The 23326-nt window shown below is 33.3% G+C and overlaps 1 protein-coding gene and 1 long non-coding RNA gene across 15 annotated transcripts in view; one reads left to right on the forward strand and one right to left on the reverse strand.

Annotated features, from left to right (window-relative positions):
• Positions 1-706: 706 nt before the first annotated feature.
• On the reverse strand, positions 707-2741 carry LOC123257590. The gene is made up of 4 exons (XR_006507725.1): positions 2463-2741; positions 1391-1470; positions 1155-1288; positions 707-1090 (listed from the first exon to the last, which is right to left on the reverse strand). It is a non-coding gene; the product is annotated as an uncharacterized LOC123257590 (long non-coding RNA).
• A 909-nt stretch (positions 2742-3650) lies between these two features.
• Positions 3651-23326, forward strand: part of LOC6504470 (low-density lipoprotein receptor-related protein 2) — a 152457-nt gene continuing 132781 nt past the window's right edge. For 2 of the 14 annotated variants that reach the window (XM_032452249.2, XM_001966924.4), the window contains exon 1: positions 3757-4127. The gene's annotated coding sequence lies outside the window, so the exon portion shown is untranslated. Of the gene's footprint in view, positions 4128-5414; positions 5417-7828; positions 8630-23326 lie in introns of those variants that run through there. The other 12 variants (XM_032452253.2, XM_032452251.2, XM_044717297.1 and 9 more) reach the window with 10 other exon arrangements.

Consider the following 23326-nt stretch of genomic DNA (forward strand, 5'->3'; position numbering starts at 1 on the left):
ATTGTAGAAGGATTTTTCATTAATCACAGAGATAACGGTTCACAGTTGATATGTATTTGAAGCTTTAAACACCGTTAACAGAGAGCTTCTGAACGGTTCCTTTACTGTTAACCATTTTCTTATTAAAGCTTAGTGAGCTGCTTTCAAGTTCTTTCAGAGAAAGTGGTGGAAAACTGGAATTTGGGAAGCTTTGAGCTTAAAAGAAAATTCAAGCTTTGATTTAGAATTGACTCAAAGCTTTTATTGTATTTTTCAAGTTATTTTTCAACCATATCTTAAGCTGTAAGCTTTACAAAATATTTTTTTAATGTTTTTTATTATAATTATTTTATGTCAGTTTTTCATCTTTTATTATTAGTGACATGCGATGACAACTTATATCATTTGCATTACTATGAATTACATTTCCGACATTATAGCTATCATATGTCAAATGCCACATTTAATGCAACTCAGGGGATGTTCTTAAATTTGTTAGATTTGAAATGATTTGGAAAGATATTACGTATACGTAATTATAAGGTTTTTAGTTTAACTTATCATTATGATTATTGAATTTTTATTGAAAATTAAATATATGGATTTAGTAGATTGCTTTCTTAAAAGTTTAAATATGTATAAAATTAAAAACAAAATAAACAATTTAATAAATTCTAAATTATATTTTTGTTTTATATATTCTTGTTGAGGGATGAGAAGAAAACATACAATTTTCCTTTAAAACTTTTTTTTTTTTTCTAAAAGAAACATTTTTTTTATTGTATGGCTTATGAATTAATAAATACTATTTTTTAATAACTCATAAATAAACTTGTAAATGGACAGCATAATTAAAAAACATTCGCATTGAATTTTAAAGCAAGACCTTGCTCTTGAACACGTTCTTCGATCTGAAGAGACGCTATATATTTTTAAATAATATTTTATTTAATTTAATTCGCACAGATCACGCAGGTCACGCTTTCTTCAGTGACCTTTGGAGTTTCAGTGAATGATTTTAAAAATATTTCTCAAGTCCCAACTGTTTTTGTTTTTCTCGACAACTGTTTTTTTTATTTTCCTCAGTTTGTTGGTGATGTTTATCCTCGAACTATTTTAATGGAAATGTGTTTATTATTTCGTTATATATATTTTTTATTCTATTTTTTTTTTACCTGAGAGGTTTTGGCGATAAGAAAGCAATACAAACATTTTTGTTGAACTAAATGCGATAAATTGTTTGTTTCGTTTCGTTACTTCGCTATAATCCGTAACCGTCGGTGACATCACTGAAAGCGATCTCCTTTGTCTGAAATTCCACTCTATTATAGTTCTTTCTTTTTTTTTTTTTATAAACTTTTCTCAGTATCTGTATCTGTGTTTGTATCTGTATCTGTGTCTGTAGTTGTACCTGTATCTTTTTATATAGGAAACAGCTTTCCACACACTCTCCACTGTCCGTTCATCAAATAAGCCACGGAATTTCCACTTCTAAGAATGCAAGTCGGCAAAAAAAGGTGGCAAAATAAAAAAAACCATAACAGAAAAAAAAATAAAAATACTAAAAATGTAAACAAAGACCAAATAAAATAAAAAAACAACAAATTATTTAAGAAGCTAAAACACCTGCTCATTTGTTGAAGAATCATTTATTCCGGAAATGGCCAAGAATTTGAATGCATTCTTTTTAGTTTATTCATCAAGTGCGTAATTTGTATTTGATTTATAAATTTAAATAGTTTGTGTGATTTATTGCTTAACTTTTATAGCTCTTTATTGTTTAGAGCTTAAAAATGTTTATAGTTTTACCCAAAAAATAACAAACTTCTACAAATTGGCTTTCTTAAAAATGATTTATTATTGTGTTTATTTTGAGAAATTTTAATTAATTTATGAATTTTAATGACTGCATTTAAAAAGTGGAAAAAAAGTTATAAAAAAGATAATTTATTTTTTAATTTTTTTGAAGTTGTGATTGAAAAAAAATAATATGAAAAAAAAAGACAAACATTTAAAAATTTTTTTTTTCGTTTATTTAAAAAATCTGAATTTGTTGAAAAAATATATTTTTGAATCTGAAAGTATCCACAAGAACCCTTTTGTATCAAAGGACCTGTTGAGGGATAATTAGGTTGCAACCTCCACTTGCAACGCGCTCGCTTCGAACATGTTGCATGTGGCAAGGAAGGCAGGAATTGTTTACTCGACACTAATGTGCTGACTGCTCACTGATTGTATCTGTCGACGACGTATCCGAGCTATATCTTGCGATACTACAACGATATCATTTGTCACTCGGACACATAACTGTACATCACACACAAGCACACACACACACACCCCCATATATAATATATATATTATATATTTATGTGTATTTGTGTGGGCTCATAAGCTACTTAAGTTGCTCTAAATAATAAATTCAATTGTAATCAGAGTCCGACTGGCAAGCGTTTATGTAAATATTCAAATCATCAATTTACCGAAGGAGTGGCGAGGGGGAGACGCTGCTCCCCTCTCCCGTGGCGGGGGCGTGGGAGGCAGGGGCATTATCCTCCAATATCGCGGGCGAGGGAAAGAGATAAAGCTGAGGGACTGAGACAGAGATGGCAAGTTGGAGATGAGCACCCTATTAAGATAACAATAAACTCAACAAGTTGTTCTCGAAAACTGTCAATTAGAACCACGCACTGCAGCAACAGCAACAGCAGCAGCAGCAGCAGAAACAGAAGCAGAAGCAGTGGCAACATCACGACGGCAGCAACAATTGTCCAAAATAAAAACACAACATGCAACATGTTGCATGCAACACGCGTCGCGAACAAAAATAAAACAAGGGTGGCGTAGAAGGGGGCTTAATATTTGTTTCTAGCTTTCAATAAAAATAATACACGGTACTCAAGAAGTACTTCTATTATTTATTACAGAATAAATACAAATATTTTGTTCTTTAATTATTTTTTAAAATGTAAATTATTAATTTCGTATAATTATATACGAAAGAGAAACCCAAGAAGTGGCGCATATTTTACACTCTAATCCCTTACGTAATTATTTGTGATAGTTTTTTCATTTTTTATTGGAATACTAGGCGTATACTTAATTTTAACTGAAATTCGAAGAATCTGTAAGAAACTAAAGTTAATCGAAAAAAATCTGCTATTTAATATTATGAAAATAAAAGGTTGTCGTGTTTCTCTGCTTTTCGACCATAATTAACTTATATTTTCTTAAAATATATACATAAAAATGATAAATATAATTTAAAGTAAAAATTGAGTTTTAGAAAATGACAAAAAAAAAAGTTTAAAAACAAAACTAGAGAATTAATAAAAAATAATGTCGATAATCTAAAATATATATATTATTTATAATTATTCATAGTTTCACAATTTAAAAGTGCTGATATATTATAAACTTTAAACTTTTTAATTAAAGTTCAGTTTAATTTTTATTAAACATTTTACGCGTAACACACCTTTATATTTTCAAAATGTCGACAAAATATTAATAAAAAAATGTATCTATCTTACTTTCTTTATCTTTCGTTAAAAAACAAAGTTAACTAAACCAATATACATATAATATTTGATAAAAACCAAAAAAAATTAAAAAAAAACTTTACCAAATAAGATTAATATTTTAAACCAATAATCTTATTTTCCCCCCTTCCATAAACTTATGCTCTATCCCCCTTGCGACTAAGCCACTGTCCATATACCGGTTGCAACCTGTTCGAACATGTTGCATTCGATGGGAAGCCGGCTCGACGGCATCCGTCGGATCGCAGCGGAAATCGCGGCGCATGGATGCCTTTAGAGCGGATGAACGGCAGCCGCTGGTCAGTCGCTCGCGGAGCGTTGTCGTGTACGGTCATACTAGCAGACGAGACACATCAAGCTCACACACACACACACACACACATATGTAGATACAAAGATACAAAAGATACGCAACAAGAAACTGAACTGCAGACTGTGCAACTGCAGTTGCAACCGAGAAGCGCTGACTGGCGAAATTATAAAGCGAGAGTTATATATCTGTTTAAATTTACGGTATATATATTCTCATTCCATTTGATAAATACGATTTCGAGTACGGTTTGTTTTTCCATTTTTTTCGAGTGAGTGTGCCGTCAAAAAAAAAAAGTAAATATTTCCACGTCGAGTTAACGAATTTTTTTTTTCTGTGCCTTCAACAAAAGAAAAAATAAAAAAAAAAAGAAATGCAAAAATAAATAACAAACCGAGGAGTGAAAATGCCAAGCGCTAATATACAAAATAAATATAAATAATATTGAAATATAATTGAATGAAATTAAAAATAAAAACACAAACAGAAAAACAAAAACGAAATCCAAACAGAAAATAAAGGGGCCAAGACAGACAGAAAGAAAGCGTTGATTTTTCTTTAATTTTTATTTAATTTTTTCCCCTCCATTTCTTATTTTTGCAACAAAAGTTTTGTTGTTGTTGTAAATGCAATAGCTGTTGTTGTTGTTGGGTCGGCTTTCGCCACTTTACGAGCAACTTCCTTTTTTTGGCCAAAACACAAAAAACCAGTCTGGCCAAGACCTAGACAGAAGGAGTCGTCGGTTGGACGGCTAGTTCGGCCCACCAGAAAATGCAACAAAAAAAAATATTAAGTGTTTGGCAGTCCAGTTTTAAGGTCTCTGGCCTCCAAAAACAAAAAAAAAAATGTAAACAAAAACCAAAAAGAAACAACATTTTTGGGTATTTGTTTATGACCTCCTTGCCTCGTCCTGGCCAGGTTGGCAGGATAAAAGCCAACAAATGATTTGCGGCGTCCAGACATTCTCAAGTGTGACTCGAAACTGTTTTCCGTTTTTAGTGTTTTGCAGTTTTCAGTTTTCTGCTCCCGCCGGTGAAAGTTTCCCCTCAAAACTACACCACCACCGCCACCTCCTCTGCCGACTAACCAAAAGTAACTTAGAATTCTCTTCATTTTCGAGTTTCTTTACTTTTAGTTTTTGCTTTTATTTTTATTTTTTTTTTTTGTTATATTTTTTTGATAAATGAGTCGCTGGCCGAGGAACCCCCGGGGCGGTAAATCATCTCTGCTTGTGGCACTGACAATTTCACAAATTTATATATTTGCCACAAAACACCTCCCCACTTGCCACAAAAGCTACAGAAAAAAAAAAAAATAAAACAACTTTTCCACTTTGCCAACAAATTTGCTTAGCCGGATAATGTCCTAAAAGTATACAAAGTGGCCAAAAAGGCTGAAGGCAGTTTTCTGAATAAATTAGTCAGAAAAGTGAACATGATTATTTTCGGTAAAAAATTGAAATATCAAATGATATAATTTTCACAAAAGTTTGTCATATTGGAAGCGAATAAGAGGTCGGAAAATATTCAACAAATTTGTAAAAAATTACTTGGCTTCTGGAAGCAACTTAAAAAAAATTCTAGAAGTTTTAATATCGAAATAGGCATGGTAGAATTTTCCATTGAGTTTAAAAAAGTTATAAAATATTCTAGAATTATTATTATTATTTTTAAAATTTGGGAAACCTTTTAAATCATTTCTAAGAATTCTACAATATTCATATACTTTTTTATAAGCATTTTTAATGATCTAGAACTATTTAAAAAACTATAGATACTTCAAAAATCGCGTTAAATGTTCTAGAACTATTTTAAAATGCACCAGAAAGCTCTAACTATTTTTTAAAATATATTACATAAAACATAAAACCCTCTACTGACAGTGTGTACATTATTTTGCATAGCAGTTTAATATTTTAACATGCTAACTAGTAGACGATCCACTTATAACACCCAATTCAACCGGTTACCGGTTACCAGCCCCTACTCCTAGCCCCATCCCGCCTTCGAGAATTCTCCACATTACTCGTTGAGTTGCAAAGCTTTTCTCCACTTTTCGCTGACTGAACACACTATAGCTCTAGCACTCACTACCTACCTCCACAGTGCATGTGCCACAAAACAACAAAACAACTTAAAACTTAAAAAAAAAAACTTACAAAAGTCGCCTCGAATGGCAAATCTGGAATATACCAGGCAGATCCAATTGCATGCCACATATGCAGATGCAATTGTAATGGGAGAGCACGACTTATACAGAGTGCTATATAGACTATATAGCCCCCATCCCAATACAATCCGATACGATACGATTCGATTCGATTCGATGATCTGCTTGCCTCATTGCCGGTTAGAAAGCCAATGGAACGAGTTTTGTCAAGTGTGCAACTAATTTTCTAAATTGTTGTCGCCGCTGATCGTTGAGCGTGGCAAAAAAAAATATAAAAAATACAACAAAAAATATATATAAAAGAAAAGCTTAAATTGTGACGAAGTTTATACACCCTCGTTGTAATCACTTAAAAAAAAATATAAAGATTATAAGCTTGTTTTTCCAATAATTTTCTTACTTTTGTGGCAGAGTATAAAAATAAAATTAAAAAATTCGATGTCAATTACTAGAAATTTTCCTAGAAAATCTAAAAAAAGTAAAGATTAGGATGTTTCTGGTTAAAAAATACTACTTTTTTTTAGAGACTTTAGTCTTCGAAAAAGATTTTTAAAGAATTTTCTATAAAATTTTAAGTTTAGATTAAAATCTGACCCAAAAATAAAAACTATAGTGGGTTAAAACTATGTTATTGAAAGTTTTCTAAAAATCTAGAATAGTTTTCTTGAAAATCTAATAACATTGTGACTCAGAGTCTTGGAAAATTTTAAATATTTTCTGAAAACTCACTGAAATAAACTAGTTGTCTGTAAAAGAGACCTAAAAAGATATTACTTCTTTCTCTGATTTATTCATATATTCCAGGCCATTCATCATTGCAAAGATTGATCTGCTGGTTTAGGATTTTGATTGATTGGGTTTTAATAAAAAAAAAATATGAAAAAAGAATCTCGAAGATATCAAAGTAGAATATATTTCGTGATTTTTTCCCCTTTTTTTAGATCGTAGAGTGCGTCGTCATCATTTAATGGTAGAAGAAGAAAAAAAAAAAAAAAAATCAGAGAATTACTAGAACCCATCCAACAAGAAGAAGAAGAGGAGGAGGAGGAGGAGGAGGAGGAGGAGTAGGAGAAAGATTGGTAGAGAGAGAGAACAAGTTAATGGATTAGGAAGCGGGCTCAAAAAGGTAGTCGAGAATCGAATCTCGGCTACTTGCGACATTCACCATCTCGCTCTCACTCTCTCCCTCCCACTTGCACACCCACCTGGTGAGAGGGAGAAAGATAGAAAGAAAGAAAGACTGTGGGAGTGGGAGAGAGTGGTAGCCAGAGCGGAATTTAATGGCCAAAAGGAAAGGTGAAAAGAGCCAACTTGGCTTAGACGATGATGACGATGGTTTCTTCAAGTCTGTGTCTTCAAGGTGTGTGAGTGTGTGTGTGTGTGTGTGTGTGATACCTGTTTGTCCACACACACACACTTACACACTCACCTGTGTGGAATAACTAAGCAGCGACCCGATTTTCAACACAGAATAAGAGAGAGCGAGAAAGAACAGAACAGAAAAGAAAAGAAAAGCAAAAGAACAGAGCCAAGAATCCATGCCATGCGCTTCAAATGTCTTACAAATCTACAACAAATTTAACAACAAATCTATCACAAATCTACAATCTAAGAATCTAACAAGTCAATTTTGTTAAAAAGAAGGCAGTTTCTTACAAAAATATTATATATTTTTGTTCCAAAAAGATAGTTAAATATTTAAAAAAGAAAATCTTTAAAGTTAAGAAAGTTTCAAGGCTTTTAGATTTATTCTTAATCTCATTATTTAAATTTTGTATAATATTTAAAATTATTGTCCTAAAAACTATCTTAATTCCATAAAAAAGCATTTAGAACTCAACTATCTAACTAAAAACTATCTAAGAAGTGGTTCTAAACTATCTTATAGATATTTTTTCTTAAATATCTGAAGAATATCTGAAACTATATCATATATAATTTTTGTTTTTTAAATCCTATGCAAAAATAAGAATAAAAATCTTCTTTCCAATCAAAAATATGTAAAAATGTTCTCATTAAGTTCTTCAAAGATCATAATGATGTTACATCTCGCTCGCACTCTCTCTTTGTATTTATTAACCAATTTTTTTTTTTTATTATTCTTTTATTTTTTTTTTTTAACTTTTTTTTTGTGATTTTGCCGGTTGCCACACCTGAAATTCAACTGCCTTTGGTTAGCCCTCTCGCTGTCTCATTTCATGTGCCCCCTCTCTCTCGCTCGCATGCTCAGTTGCGCCAACGCAGCACAAGAACAAGAACAAGAACAACATAAAAATCAAAAGACTTAAACAACATACGTGTCTCGCACATAAAGAGAGCGAGAGAACGTCAGAGAGTATGGGAGAGGTCTGGCCAGGTGAGAACAGGTGAGAGGAAGTGAGAAAGATGGCTAAGAGAGAGCGAGAGAGCAATATATTGCGGTATCTTTTGGATACGATTTGGATTTTTCTCTCTCTGGGATTTTTCATTTGGTTTCCAAAGTCGCGCCGTCGCAGTTCGAAAAACGCGGCTTAAACGCGGCTTAAAAAAAAAAAAAACAAATAGAAACGAAATTTAGAAATATAATTTTTCAAAATTATATTTATTATTTACACCATCAACAACAACAACAACAAAAGGTTACAACAACGTGCGTTCTAAACTAAAAAAAATTAATCGTATTAAACGTTAAAATAAACCCCAATTGTTATTTTTTTTCAAGTGCCATAAAAAAGAATTGTGCTCAGTTTTCTTATAATAATTTTATTTTTTTTTTAGTTTTTGTGTTTGCCCTTTCTTTTTGTCTCTTTCTCCTTTTTTGTTTTGGTTCCGTTTTTTCTATTTTTTCTGTTTACCTGTTGTTTTGACCTGCAACAATAACAACAACAACATCATCATACCAACAACAACGATAAGAAAAATAACAAAAACAAAAGCAATAACACAAGAAAGGATCAACAAGAGCCAGGATTTCGCTCTCCCTAACGCTCTCTCCCTCTTAGTCTCGTTATCTCACTCGCACACACATACTCTGGATTACTTACCAAAAATAACACATATTTTTTTTCGGAAGATTTCTTTTCGCTAGTGACAGGTAAGCCAAAAAACAACAACAAATCCAACAACTGGAGAAACAATTTTCCTGTAATTTTAATTGGAAAACGTGTCTTAGAAAAAAAAAAACAACAACCTATTCAGGAATGTTAAAAAAAAAAAATCTGAAAAAAAACGTAGACACATGTGAATAAGAAGCAGCAGACGTGTGTAGCCGGTGTAGCGGTAAATGGGGCTGTCTCTCTCTCACGCTACTACTGCCTCCCACATCCAAAGCTCCCCAAAAAAAGGGGGGTCTTTTCAAGGGGGGCTTGCATGTTTTTTAGGTATTTTTCTCTGGCTCTCATTAAAAAGGGATTTTTTTGCTTAAACTACAATGAAGTGGTTTTAAATATAAAATATAAATTTTAAAAATAAAATTTAAGTTTATAAAATAAATATACTAAATTGTATATTAAAAAAATGAAATAAATATTTTATAAAATTATTTAAGTACCATTTACATTTTTAACAGAAAGTGAAAAAATAAATTAAAGCCAGAAGTCAAATTATAAAAAAATAAATACTAAAGAAATATATTAAAATAATAAATTCATAAAAATTTTATTTTCCTTAAACAAAAAATATTAATAATATTTTTAGTGGATATATTTTTTAAAACCTTACTCCTAACTATTAAAAAATGAAGTTCCCTGTACAATTATATTTCTTCTTGAAACTTTTTTCTGACATTTCCCAAAAGTTCTCAAAAGATCGCTTGTTAGAAGACCAAATCCACCCACTACACCACCCAACCGCCCCCTCTACTTGTCTCCCCCTGAGAAGCCAGCATCTTCTTCTTTACTTTCTCAATCTCTTTGTGTGTGTGTGAGTGTGTTTTTCTTGTTGTTGTTTTTGTCACTGATTAAATTGTTTGAGAACTTTCGTTTATAATTTGATGTGCTATCTCCTTTCCTCCCACCTCTGCCTCTTTGGGCCACCCACTTGGAGATTTTAGAAGACATCACCCCCAACCCCCAACCCCCAACCCCCATCTCCATCTCCACCCATCGCACCGCCCCCCGTATTTAGTTTCATTTCTGTGTGCAATTAGGCAGCATTTATCTCGTTTAAATTTGCGGCAGTTTACGGAGCTCAGCGGGTCCCGCTTATCACAAAAAACCCAAACAAAGCACAAAAGATGCATGGCCCCACCCCCTAGGAAGGTGGGGGTGGGCGGGGCACACCTGGAAAAAAATATTAGGGGCGAGAGGTCTTTCAACTTTATTTTTTTTTGAGAAGATAAATTTAATTATAGATTTAAAAAGGCTTAAGAATAAGTTTTAAATATTTAATAATTGTCAAAAAAATATATAAGCATTATATTTAATATTTTATATAATTTAAAAGTATTTTTTTTAATTCTTAAAAATTTCTGAACTTTTTTCGGAAAAAAATTAAAATAACTTCATTAGTCATAAACCCCCTAGAATTTCTCTCAGTGCCCTCAAAACACTAAAGACTTGATGAATGCCAAGTTCTAAATTTAGGTTGAAACTTTTCGAAAGTCTCTGGAAAATCGGAAAACTCTCAGTCGAGAGGATTTTGTGTAGTCGAGGTGGAAAAGATTAAGAAAGATGAGGGCGCTCAGTCAGTCTTCCTGTTGTCTTGGCAAAGAAACGACTTTTTAATAACAAACATCTCAAATACAACATCTCAAATTGCCTTCAACCATAATGTTCCGGAACAATTAATTTTCAAAAGAGATGCCCCCCAATCGAATGATTTCAGAAAACAAGTTTCAATTACAGACCTACTTAGTCAATTGTTTTCTGCCTCCGGAAAGGGCGTGTGGCACCTTGCAGATTGGCAGCCAAGGAGGCTCTCCCTGATGATTCTAATGCATCTCCTCCAAGCCCCCGAATCGCAATTGAAAATACCTTCCACACAAATAGAAGCAAAAAAAATCAGAAAAAGCAAAGGTAGAATCTAAAGGAGAAGCATCATCATCATCAGCATCGTTGTTTTGTGTGGCATGTCATCATTAGGATGTCATCTGTGAACTATAAACTGGAGGACTACTCTATACCTTTTTTGGGGTTATGGGGGTTACTGGGGCGTGAGAGGTTACTAGGATTGTGCTTGGCAGACTTTGCAAATTAGGGGGTTGCCAGTTTTCTTGGTTAGTGGTATATAATTTAATTTAATACTATTTTCTTAACTATAAATTATCTATATTTTTTTCAGAAAATAATAAAATCAAACTATTTGTTTTAAAAACTTCAAAAATTAAGTCAGAAAATCCCATAAGAGTATCTCTTTTGGCTTAATATCTCACTTATAGCCCTGATAGTTGTTGTTTTTTTTTGAAAGGCGGCTTCTCCAGGCTCCAACGAAGGGGGGCTGCTGTTCTGTTTCTGTTTTTGCCTCGGCTCTAATGCATTTTTCATGCATACATTTTAGAAAACGTTCGCCAATCAGACGAGATGCCGCTACTTGATGTCAGTCTGGTCTCACTGTCTGTCTGACAGTCTCTCTCACCTTCTGTCAGTCTGTTAGTCTGTCTTTTGTCTCTTTCTACATAGTCCTAGAGTTCGACTCTGCGGCAGTACTATTTTCTTTTTTCTTTTTTTTTTGGTATTTGTCATGTTGACAAATTGCAATGCCAACCGCCATATGTGTGTGTTTGAGTATCCAAGAAGTGAAAAGGGGGGGGAACCCTATTTGGGTAGGAGGAGGAGAAGGTGGCAACCCTATTGAGCAGGCTCTACTACGCTCACAAGTCCCGAATCCGAATCCGAATACAAATCCAAATCCATATGCAAATGCCATTGACAGGTGGGCAGGCGCAGGTAATCTGCATGACAATCTTTTTTTTCTTTCTTTCTTTCTAGTTTTTTGAATTGCTGTTAATGCACTGGGAGAAATCTAATTGACAATTAGTCGTCTGTGTCTGTCCTATTTGATTGAAATTATTTAATTGATTGTCAATTTAATTGGCAATTAACATTGCACATTGTTTGTATCGGAAGTTAATTGATTTTAAATGCATAATTGATAAACAATAACTATGTGCAGGTTTCTTTTTTGTATTACTATTTTTGTAAAGCAAATAATTTAAATATTTTGATAAAAATAATAATAGTAGTACCTGGTATCATATATCCCATTAACTCCCATTTATTTTCCCAAGTGCATCCCAGAACTAAAACAAATTGAAAACTTCATTGGGTATAGAAATGCAGTGATTCAAACCAATTTCAGGCTATTTTTTTTTTGTTTCGTCTGGTGGTACATGACTACCCCCTCCGACAAACCCGCGGCCAATTGCATCAGATTGCTCTTCAACAATTGCATTTTAATTGCAGTTACAATTGCAACACTTTCCTCCTACTATCTGGTATCTGCAATCTGCTATCTGCTATCTGCTATCTGTATCTACGCTGCAGATGTTATAGAATTCGGATTTGAAAATGCTAATCAATTTTAGACGCTTTTCGCTTTTCCCTCCATTTCCCCCCCCCCCCCCCCCCCCCCCCCACTTCCGGCTTTGATTTCCATTTTTGCGTTAAACGTTCTATTTTAACTGGAATTTTACTGGCATTTTTTTTTTTTTTTTGATTTTATTTTCGACAAAAAACGAGCGAACGTGTAGATTTTAGGAATTGCAATTATTGCTGATAATTCTGTGCTTTCGTGAGTATTTTCTGCTCTTTGTTTTTATTTTTAGTTTTATTTTTTTTTTATATTTATTTTGTGGTTAGGCCTTGGACTTGTCGATGATGATGATGATGAGAGATGAGATCATAGCCAAAAAAGCGTTCAACCATATCGAAACCAAATAAACAGAGCCCTCTTGTTTACTTAAAAAAAAAAATCATAAAGACAAGAAACAGGAGAAGGCAATTGCCTTGAAGCAAATGTTAAATAAATAATTATAAAAAAAAGGGGTATTTTTGAAGAAAAATTAACAAGAAAATAAGACAGAAAATAAGGATCTAAATATTTAAATAAGAAGGCTAATATTCCATTGTTTAATAATTCGCCAGTCCTAAAATAATATCTCTACTGTAAATTGTATATTATTTATCAAGTTTCGTTTAAAAACTTCACTTCTCACCCCATAAGACCTCTCGGTAAATAATATACAAAAGTTTTCATTTATTAAACAGAACTGTACTCGAGGCTGTTTCAATGTTAATGATGTGCAGTCGTCGCTCACGTGAAGTATCTGTCAGTTTGCTTTCCAGGAATAATGTATATATACAGATAATTTATTTGCTAATTATTTGAAGCCACAATTTGTTGCAAAAAAAAAAAAAAAAAAAAACAAATAATAATAATAATATTGAAAAGGTTCGAATCGTTTCTATACATCTACATGTATATCGTTTAGAAATTCCCCCAAGCCCAGAATCATTCCAGTTTTCCCTTCTCTCTCTATTGGTGTGGTTTGTGTCTCTTTCTATCACGAATGGGGATTTTGTAGGTCTCCAACAAAACAGGTCTCGAGACATCTCGGGATCTCACTTTAGAAAAAAAAAAAACTGAAAAAAAACCTCAACCACTACCACAAACTTAATTAGAAACAAAAGCAACAAACTTCACGTTGAAGCAAATAAAAATTAGAAATCTTGAAATGTTGCTTAAAGTTGTTGAGCATCTGTAGTGGATACGTGGCTTTTATTTTATTTTTTTGTTTTTTTTTTTTTTTTTTTGCAAAAAAGCGGATTGGCAGGGTGGCCGGAAAGGGAGGGTGGTTTAAGGGGGTTATCTGATTGGCATGGGCCTTGATTACGGGCTTCTAATTCCCCGGACGGAGTATCTAGACAGTCACTGTCATGTGAATGCTTTATGCTAATTTTTTATTTCATTTGTATTTTCGCCATTTAATTGTCGGCCCAAAAAAAAAAAAGGAAAAAAAAGGAATAAGATATCTTCTATCAATGGCTTTGTTTCTCACTTAATAATGATATCATTATGGCTTTATACTTAAGCCTTAGTTAATTAATCAATACATACTTTGTCCACTAGACCGATGATTTTTGCTTTCATAACTCATAATGCCGGCCCATCATTAGTCTCTCAATGGATTATTAGGCTAATATAAGCAATTAGTCATTTATTTGCTCTGGTGGGTTTCGTTTTATTTTTATTTTTTTGGTGTGAAGAAAGCTTTTTTTTGTTCATAATTTGTTGAGGGAGAAAAGGAAAGGGAACTTCAAAATGAATGTTTAAAATAATCGATAAATCGTTCTGGCATTATTATGACATCTGGCCACACTTTTATTATCTGGTCACACTATCAATTTGTTGAAAAAATGTTTGATTTATATGTTTTGATTTTTTAAAAGCCAATAAATAATAGATAAAGCCTAAACTTTTATGAACAATTTTATAAAACATTCCTGGAGCCATAATATTTTCCTCAATTTTTGCAAAATATGTATGTGTGGAAAATTCGCGAAAATTTTCCAACGGAAGTTGCAGTTCGTTAGTGACCCCAAAAAAAAAAGTCAGTTGTGTATTTTCGTGCGCTATCGGATATATATCGATGCTTCTTTTCCTGTTCGAAAAGCCCCCTATCTTCTCCCCTGCCCAGCTATATTAATTAGAACTTGCCCTGTTAGCACATTTTCGGTGTCCGAACTTTACTTTTTTGTTGTTTTTTTTTGTTTTGGGACAAAAACCCCAACAGAACCAGAAGCTCCACAACCACCCTTTTTTGTTTGTAATTGAATATATCTTTCGACTTGCTAGGTAATTCTATATGTGTGAGGTACTTTTGCGACGACAGTTTGGGGGAACAAAAAACAAAACTATGCTGGCCTGCCATTTGGATTTAAATTACTGTCCATGGTTACAAGATATAATGAAAAAAAAATAAAAATAGTAAAGAAAAAGACCAACAAAACTTGGTTTGGAAAACCTTTTGCGCAAGTTAATGAATGAGCTGACATTTGGGTTCGACTTTTCGGTTTACCTCCATGAAGTCCCCCCCTCTCTCGGAAAACCATGCCAAAAGTTCAAATATTGGTTTGCATCAGTTTACACACAAATTAAAAGTAACGAAAACTAAAAAGTAACATGCCATAAAACTAAAAAAAAAAAAGATAAAAACAGAAAAAGTTAGTTAACTAAAAAGTTTCCGGCTTTTTTTTTTCAGGTTACTTTTTAGGAGACACTTAAAAATAGAGTATTGACGAATTTTAGATACCTACTTTATTTATTTTTTAAATTTATTATTGTTTGTTTTTTAGTACGTGATTTTAATAAAATTATTCAATTAACAAAGAGAACAAAGAAAAAAGAATAGATTGAATTTGAATCATAAGATTCTGGTTTTTGGAAGATGATTCATTCAAATTTGTCATAAAAATAGGTGCGATTTATTTTTAGGAGTTTCTAGAGAATTTTATATAAAGAGTTAGAGTTATAATTTTTTTTATAATAATAATAATAGCAATAGGAATTACATCAGCAATGATTATAATAATAACTTATCGATAAATATTTATTATTCATTTATTTATAAAGCCCCACACTTTCGGATAACTTTTCAAGTGAATTTGTAAACCCAATATGCATTCCATATCCTGATTTTGAAGGGAAGTCCATTCCCTAAATACTACAAGCAAACTTATAGACATAATCACAGTTCTGAGCAAAGGAAGAGGGGCCGAGTGGCTGGCAGGTTGGTGGTGCAACAACAATGGCAACTATTTTAGCCTGTATTGGATGCAGCATGGGGCAGAAGCAGAAGACGACCCAACTAACCACAATGAACTTTGGCAAACTTGCTTTTGGCCAAAAAGGCCCGAAGCCCCGAAAACCCAAGCAAAATGTCAAAAGCCAGAAGCAAAGAAGAGAGATGCGCCTCCACTCCTCTTCAAAAGAAACTAAAAACTGAAAAACGAAACCAAAACTTAGGCTGCGATTTGAGTCTATAATGAAGACAAAATATATATATATATGTATATATTCTTTTATGTGAACTCTGTCGACCTTGCCCCGAGTGCCAAATAAAAGTCGATCATAAATATTTGCCTTGGCCAGCGAAATAAAACAAACTTAAATTAGCCATCAGTTTCAGTTTGGTTTTTGCAAAGTTATCCTGTTGCCGTGGCCGTCTAAAAAAAGGAGAAGACAAAAAAACACTCACACAAAAATTTGTGTGCCATAAAATGTAAATAACGGTGGCGGAGTGAAGTATCCTTAGTATCCTTAGCAAGGATATGCCCCAAAAAAAAAAAAAAAAACTCCGGAGCAGCTGCAAAAGCTGATGGTGGCAAGACAATGTGGCAGAACGACCAGACCAGACCAAGACCAAGACCAAGACCGCCTCCAGATGCTGTTCTTGCCCCCCAAACCCCAAAAATACAACAAAAAAAACAAGAAAAAAAAAAGTTAAATGAAGATATTTGTTACAGTCAGTGCACCTTGAAATTGTTCTGCGGCAACTGGGAACCTCTAACCCCCGGAATCCTGGATCCAGGATCTAAAAACTCAGTCACCCAACCAAACAAAAAACAAGAAAATCCCTCTCTATGCACTGGGAAAAATTAGGGAAGGGTTATATAGGGGAGGGTCTATAAAGGGAAATATTTTAATACTTATTTGATTTATCCCAAAAATTTAACAAATATAAAGGTATTTCGGGGGGGATTATTTGAATATCGTGGTTTTTTGAAGGGCCTTCATAGAAAAATTTTGAAAAATATTGAAATAAAATTCTTCTTAAATTTTTTCATGCAGATTAATGGAGAATCGAAATACAAATCGTTTAATGTATCCCTCTCAATAATCGGATTAAAATTGGCAAAGATATGGTTATTACATGAAATCCCATGGGGATATAATGAATTTTCAAAGGGTCTCCCTTAGAAAATTTTGAAAAAAATCTAAAAAAAATTCGGCTTCAATTTGTTAATGCAATTTAATAGAGAATTTCAATACGAATCGTTTAAGGTATTGCTTCTAGGAATCAGACTAAAATAAATAAAGATATAGTATTTTCCAGCCCACCACTCAAGACTTGGATTATCTGGAAAATAGAGTCTTAGGTTTCTTCAAATTTCCTCAAAACACAAACAAATCGAATAGAAACCCTATTTATTTTTCCCTAAGTGCAGTCCCTAAAGGCAGGTAAACTTGATCAGGTGTAGCAGACAGTCGAGTCACCTGCGATAAGGTGAGCGGATTTATTGAGGCTGAGTTCGAGTTTGGGTTTGAGTTTCCAAGAGCGGAAAAGGCAAAGCTGCTTTGAATCGACTACTGCCAGTAGCTTAATTTTGTTGACTTTTTCTTACCATTTTTCCATTTTTTTCATTTTTTTTTATAGTGCCAAGTTACTTGACACGGTTATTTGTCGAGTGCTCTAGCTACAGCTTATTTTTGCATATCTTGGGATCAATCAATTTGCAAACTTGGGTTACTTTTTAGCTGCAAAGGGAGTTGGAAGTGGAAGTTTCTGATAAAAAATTGCATAAAATATATAATATATGTCTTCACTTTATAGGGTATCTGGTTAGTCATCTTGTTAGCCTAATTTTCTTACCTCTCCTTGAGTAGCTTGTGTTTTATTCGAGCTTATTTTACTTTTGCTCCTCAAATATCTTTTATAGTCATATCCTGCTGCTTTTGCTTCTGTTTTTCTCTGTTCCTGTTGGACTGTCTTTCTTATTTTGGCTAGGGGAGCTAGGGGGCTAGGGGGTGCTCTCAGAGTGCCAGAGACAGATTATCATCAGTGGGCAACTTTATTAGTGTCATTAGATGCAGTCACAGCGCACGGCATGGACCAGAAAATGATGGCCAGGCGATGCCAGGGAGCTCTGCTTTATGGCCACTGAGAGCAGGGGCGTCGGTAAAAAGGGGCTTCTTTTTTTGGGGATATTGGGAAACAATAAGGGGAGTAATAGGAGAAATAATAGGGGATATATTGGGGAGTAAACGAAGCTATATTTGTATTTAAGAGGTTTAGGGGTAGTAAGAAATACTTTTTATATCCTTATTTAAGAATAAGTTTAATATATTCTTAAATAAGGATATAAAATTAAAAAAAAAATTATTTAATTATAGAATAAAATGTACTTCTGTCTATTATCTCATTTATTAATAAAATCTATCTCAAGTCTCTATAATTCTCAATTGGTTTTAACCTTTTTAGTCAAAAGACTTTCCTATTTACAGAATAGTACTTCATAGAACTATTAGAAGTATTTAATTATTAAATTTTAAATATTTTAAAAATATATAAGATACAAATTAATATTTTTTTTATTAAATACTATTTTTTTTCCTAAAGATTTTGTTTAAAATAAATTTATTTATTAACTAAACTAACTATAAAATTTTAAGATAATCTCAATTTTCTAGAAATACCCCCTTTATCAGAGCTTTCTTCTACATCCCTTACTATTATCCCCCTCAGCCCCCTATCGTTTTCTTCTTCGACTCTTCGTTTTGTGCTATTTTGTGTCTTTTGTTGTTGTTGTTGTTGTTGCGAAACGACTAACTGCAAATTAGTAGCTACTTCTAGCAATTTATCTGAGCATTGTATGCCGCATACACATGGGTGGCGTAGAAGAGGGGGCCTCGGGTCAGTGGTGGCTGGTGGCCAAGGGGAGGGGGAGGAGGGAACACTGGCAACATAACAACCGTCAGATTGGAGTCTCATTATGAATACGCGTTTGCAGTTCGGACGGACACGGACACGGACACGGACAGGGACAGTGACGGACAGAAAGAAAGACTACGGGGGCCATCATCATTTCGCTCATCAACGAACCTCATCATTGTCTTCTCATCATCATTATGGCCTTGTCTCCTCCTCCCCCTTTATCTTCTTCTTCTACTGTTGCATCTGTATCTGCAACTGCAACTGCAACTGCAACTACTGCATCTGCATCTGCATCTGCAATTGTATCTTCACCCAAAACGCCAAAAACTAGAAACTAGAAATTTCAACTGTCATGTGCAATGCCTCAAAGCTGTTGCAGAGAGAAAAAAATAGTTATAATATATTATATAATTTATATTTTAATAGAAAAATAGGTATTTAATTTTTTATATATTTTTTAAAATTTTTTTTTTAGCTAGAAATGGTTAAAGAAAATATTTAAATGGCTTTAAAAGTACTTTCTTATGATTGTTTTTTATTATTTAATTTTTATATTATTTATTTTATTTTTTTTTATACACCATTTATTTTTCTCAGTGCTGTGAGACCCTCTTCCCGCCCATCCATCTCGTCTCGTGTGTGAGTGTTTCATAAATTTTGTATGCTCATTATTTTCGGCTATGCGAGAAATGGCAAAAAGGTGCGGGTCCCCGGGTCCCTATCTCCTGCCTCCTGCCTCCTGGCCTGGCCCCTATCCCCCTGCCACACCCCCTCTATACGCCCTTATTTCTACCAAAACACTATTGTTGTTGTTGTTGTCTGGCATCCAAAAATTTTCAAGTGATTCAAAGTTTGCCATGAATCTATGGGTGAGTATGTGTGTGGAGGAGTATCTGTGTGAGGAGGAGTATCTGTGGGGAGGAGTATCTGTGAGGAGGAGTATCTGTGTGAGGAGTAGTAGTATCTTTGCTTGTGTGTGTGTGTGTGTGTGTGGTGGCAACCTAATTTTTTGGTTTACGTTCAGTTTTAATGGGCTGGGGAGCCCGTCAACGTTGTGCTCTTGTATTTATGGCTCTTGTTTTTTGTTGTTGTTGCTGTTGTTGTTATTGTTTTTTCGTTTTTATTGTTGTTGTTGTTGTTGGCAGCATCCTCATCAACAACAAACGTAGGTAGCTAAATTATAGCAACAACAATGCAAAAAACAAAAAATAGGGGAAGACAGAGCAGCAGGCGGCCAAGAAACACTCAGAGAAAAGGGTTAGAAAAAGTTTAGAGAAAAATATATTCATTTATTTTTAGGTTGAATAATTTGTAGTTTTATTATTTAAAGATTCTAAATAATTTGTATTAATAAACTAAATAAGAAAACTTGTTATTTCTAACTATTATTTTGTATATTCTCTTTAAATTTTCTTATTTTCTTTGAAACATTTTTTTTTTAAATATCTTTAAATTATTTATATTATTTATTTATTTCTTTATTTTTCTTGATGTATATTTTTTAATTATCAATTTTTTGTTGTGGAATTTCTGTAATTTCTCCCACAAAAACCATACTTACTTTTCCCACCTCTCCCTTTCTCTCTCTCTATCGTCATTTTTTACTCCCTCACTTTTTATTTTTTGGTCTGTTGGTAAAAAAAACAATTGTTACTTGTTTATGGCCCCAAGGCAAAAATTTAAAAATTTTTTGTATCCCCTCAGTTTTGCCGGTTTTCATTTCAGTTTGGCTTTGCCTTTTTATATTCGAAAAAAATATAACTAAAAAAATTGCTAATTTTTTATTTAAAGTTTTGAGCTTAATTTAATAGTAAAGAATTTTTAAGGATATCCTTGGCTTATTTTGTATTTTTTTTTAAATTTATTTAAACGTCTGTTGTGACTCTTGTAGACATATGTTGCATGTTGCTTGTTGCTAATTGCTTTAGTTGCTGCTGTTTCCTTTTATAAATTTTATTTTTTATTTTTTTTTTTGGAACTCTCCATATGAAGCTGAAAACTTTTGTCTGCCGCCTCGGGTCACTTTTGTGCTTCTCGCATTAATAGCCAGTTAGTATTCACGGTAAACGCTGGCGGTCTCTAAAAAAAAGGGATATATATATATATAAAAAAAAAGTATAAAAAATAAAATAAATCTGCAAACGTTTTTTGTATAAAAATCAAATACATTTAATTAATAAAAAACATTGTCTAAAAAATAGAAAATCAAATCAAAGGGAAAATTTATTCATTTTTTTTTCGGCCCCGAAGGAAAGTTATTCTACTGGAAAAGTTTTCATATAAAGCAGATACAACACTGAATTATGGAAAATGTTTGACCAAAAAAAAATTAAAATAATTGCTTGTGTCTTCTATCTCTTTCGTTGAACCTCTCTCTTTCTATCTCTCCCTGTCTTTTAACAACAACACACACACACACTTGTATACTTCCAAAACGATTTCCGTTTCCTGTTTTCATTAAAGTGTCCGAAAAAAGAAAGCGTTGACCGCATGGATACTCGGACACTCAGATACTTAGACGTTCAGATACTCAGATACTTAGATACTCATCGCCGGCAGCAATTACAAATCTCCAAAGGAAAATAAAAATAATGATAATATTGAGGTACCAAAAAATGAGGGCTAGTTTAGAGGGATATAGAGATGTTTAAATTTAAAAAAATATATATATAAATAAAATATATTTTTTGTTTATAAAAAATAAGAAAAAAAAGATATAAAATTTATTTATTTTAAAGAAATTAGAAAACTATTTATGAAATTAGCATCTTGAAATATTTTATTAAAATTTCTCCTGTTGAGAGATAAGCTTAATTATTTCATTTAAATAATAAAAAATAAATTAAAATAAAAAATATATAATTCAAAAAATTGTTCTAATACTAATAATAATTAAGAGTATTAATTATGAATTTTTAAAAACCTACCTCAGCTAACCTCTGACCTTTAGAAATTTTTAAAAGCCTTGCAGGTCGCTGGGCTAACTTGAGCGTATCTGTATCTGCATGTGCCCAAAAAGTATCTGTATCTGACGTGATTTGCTTGACGAGCTTTCATTACACAATTCGCTATTTATTTCTCCTGGCCATTGAACATCTTTTCGCACATGTTTGGCTTGAAAATGGTTTTTTTTTTCATGACTTTTTTTGTAGTTGCTGCCCGCTAATGTATTCATAAGATATCGCACAAAACAAACGTGGATACAGATACAGATACAGATACGGATACAGATACAGATACGGATACAAATACTTGTCGGCGGCACTGTTGCCATAAAAATGAATAAAGAAGAAGAGCCACGCACACCGCAATGTGAATGACCCTTTTGTCGTCGTCTTTACCTTAGATTCGTGTTTGCTTCTTTTTTTTTTTTCAAGTGTGTGTTTTTATTATACCCTTGCAGAGGGTATTATAATTTTGGTCAAAAGTGTGCAACGCAGTGAAGGAGACATCTCCGACCCTATAAAGTATATATATTCTTGATCAGGATCACCTCCTGAGTCGATATAAGCATGTCCGTCTGTCCGTCTGTCCGTCTGTCCGTCTGTCTGTCTGTCTGTCTGTCTGTCTGTCCGTCTGTCTGTCTGTCCGTCTGTCTGTCTGTTTCTACGCAAACTAGTCTCTCAGTTTTAAAGCTATCGAGTTGAAACTTTGCACACACCCTTCTTTCCTTTGCAGGTAGTACATAAGTCGGAACGGCCGGGATCGGTCGACTATATCCTATAGCTGCCATATAACTGATTGATCGGAAATGGCATAACTTCGTTGTTTTTCAAGTTAGAAGGTTGGGACTTTCTATGGATTCTTATTTGGTCCAACTTATACGATCTGCCAAATTTCATAAAGATCGGTCGACTATATCCTATAGCTGCCATATAACTGATTGATCGGAAATGGCATAACTTCGTTGTTTTTCAAGTTAGAAGGATGGGATTTTCAATGTATGCTTCTTTGGTCAAAATAATTCGATATGCCAAATTTCATAAGGATCGGCCGACTATATACGATCCGCTATATATCTAATAATATAAGATGCGTGGCGCCACCTATCGGACTGCGACTGAACTGCAAGGGTATATAAACTTCGGCTCCGCCCGAAGTTAGCTTTCCTTTCTTGTTTTTTTTTTGGTTGCTGTGCGGTGGCTTTATTTTTTCAGAGATTTTTTTCTTGTCGTTGTATTTTGGCCAGGGAAAATAATAGAAAATAATAGAAAATAGTAGAAAATTACAAAGTGCTCCAGCGTATGTAAACTGAAACCTCACATTAGCCCGCAAGGGGAGAAAAAATAAACCTGGCTAACTGGGCAACAGGTACATAGATACAGACACACATCCATACATACATATATATATATAGTAACCTAAAACAAAGTGCAACTGTAAACCACACACACTCACTGGGTGATCTATTAAAATAATTATCGATGGTAGTTGCCCTGCAATCATTTTCTATGGCTTCGTCTATGGTTTTTTTTTTGTTTTTTTGCATTTCGCAGAAAATCTTTATAGCCGAAGGGTTACTACAACAGGGTTATGGGCTAATTTAAAAGCTCAGTGGAAAATTACAATTGCTTTTGGGGAAATTTTAGGATCATTTTAAAGGGAAAATAGTGAAGGGAAAGGTTGTTTTTAATGGTATATGATAGGTGGTACTTATAGATTAAAAGTTTTATGATTTCTAATCGAATTTCTAAT

The sequence above is a fragment of the Drosophila ananassae genome, chromosome XR, assembly GCF_017639315.1.
Source record: "Drosophila ananassae strain 14024-0371.13 chromosome XR, ASM1763931v2, whole genome shotgun sequence".
Classification (NCBI taxonomy): domain Eukaryota; kingdom Metazoa; phylum Arthropoda; class Insecta; order Diptera; family Drosophilidae; genus Drosophila; species Drosophila ananassae.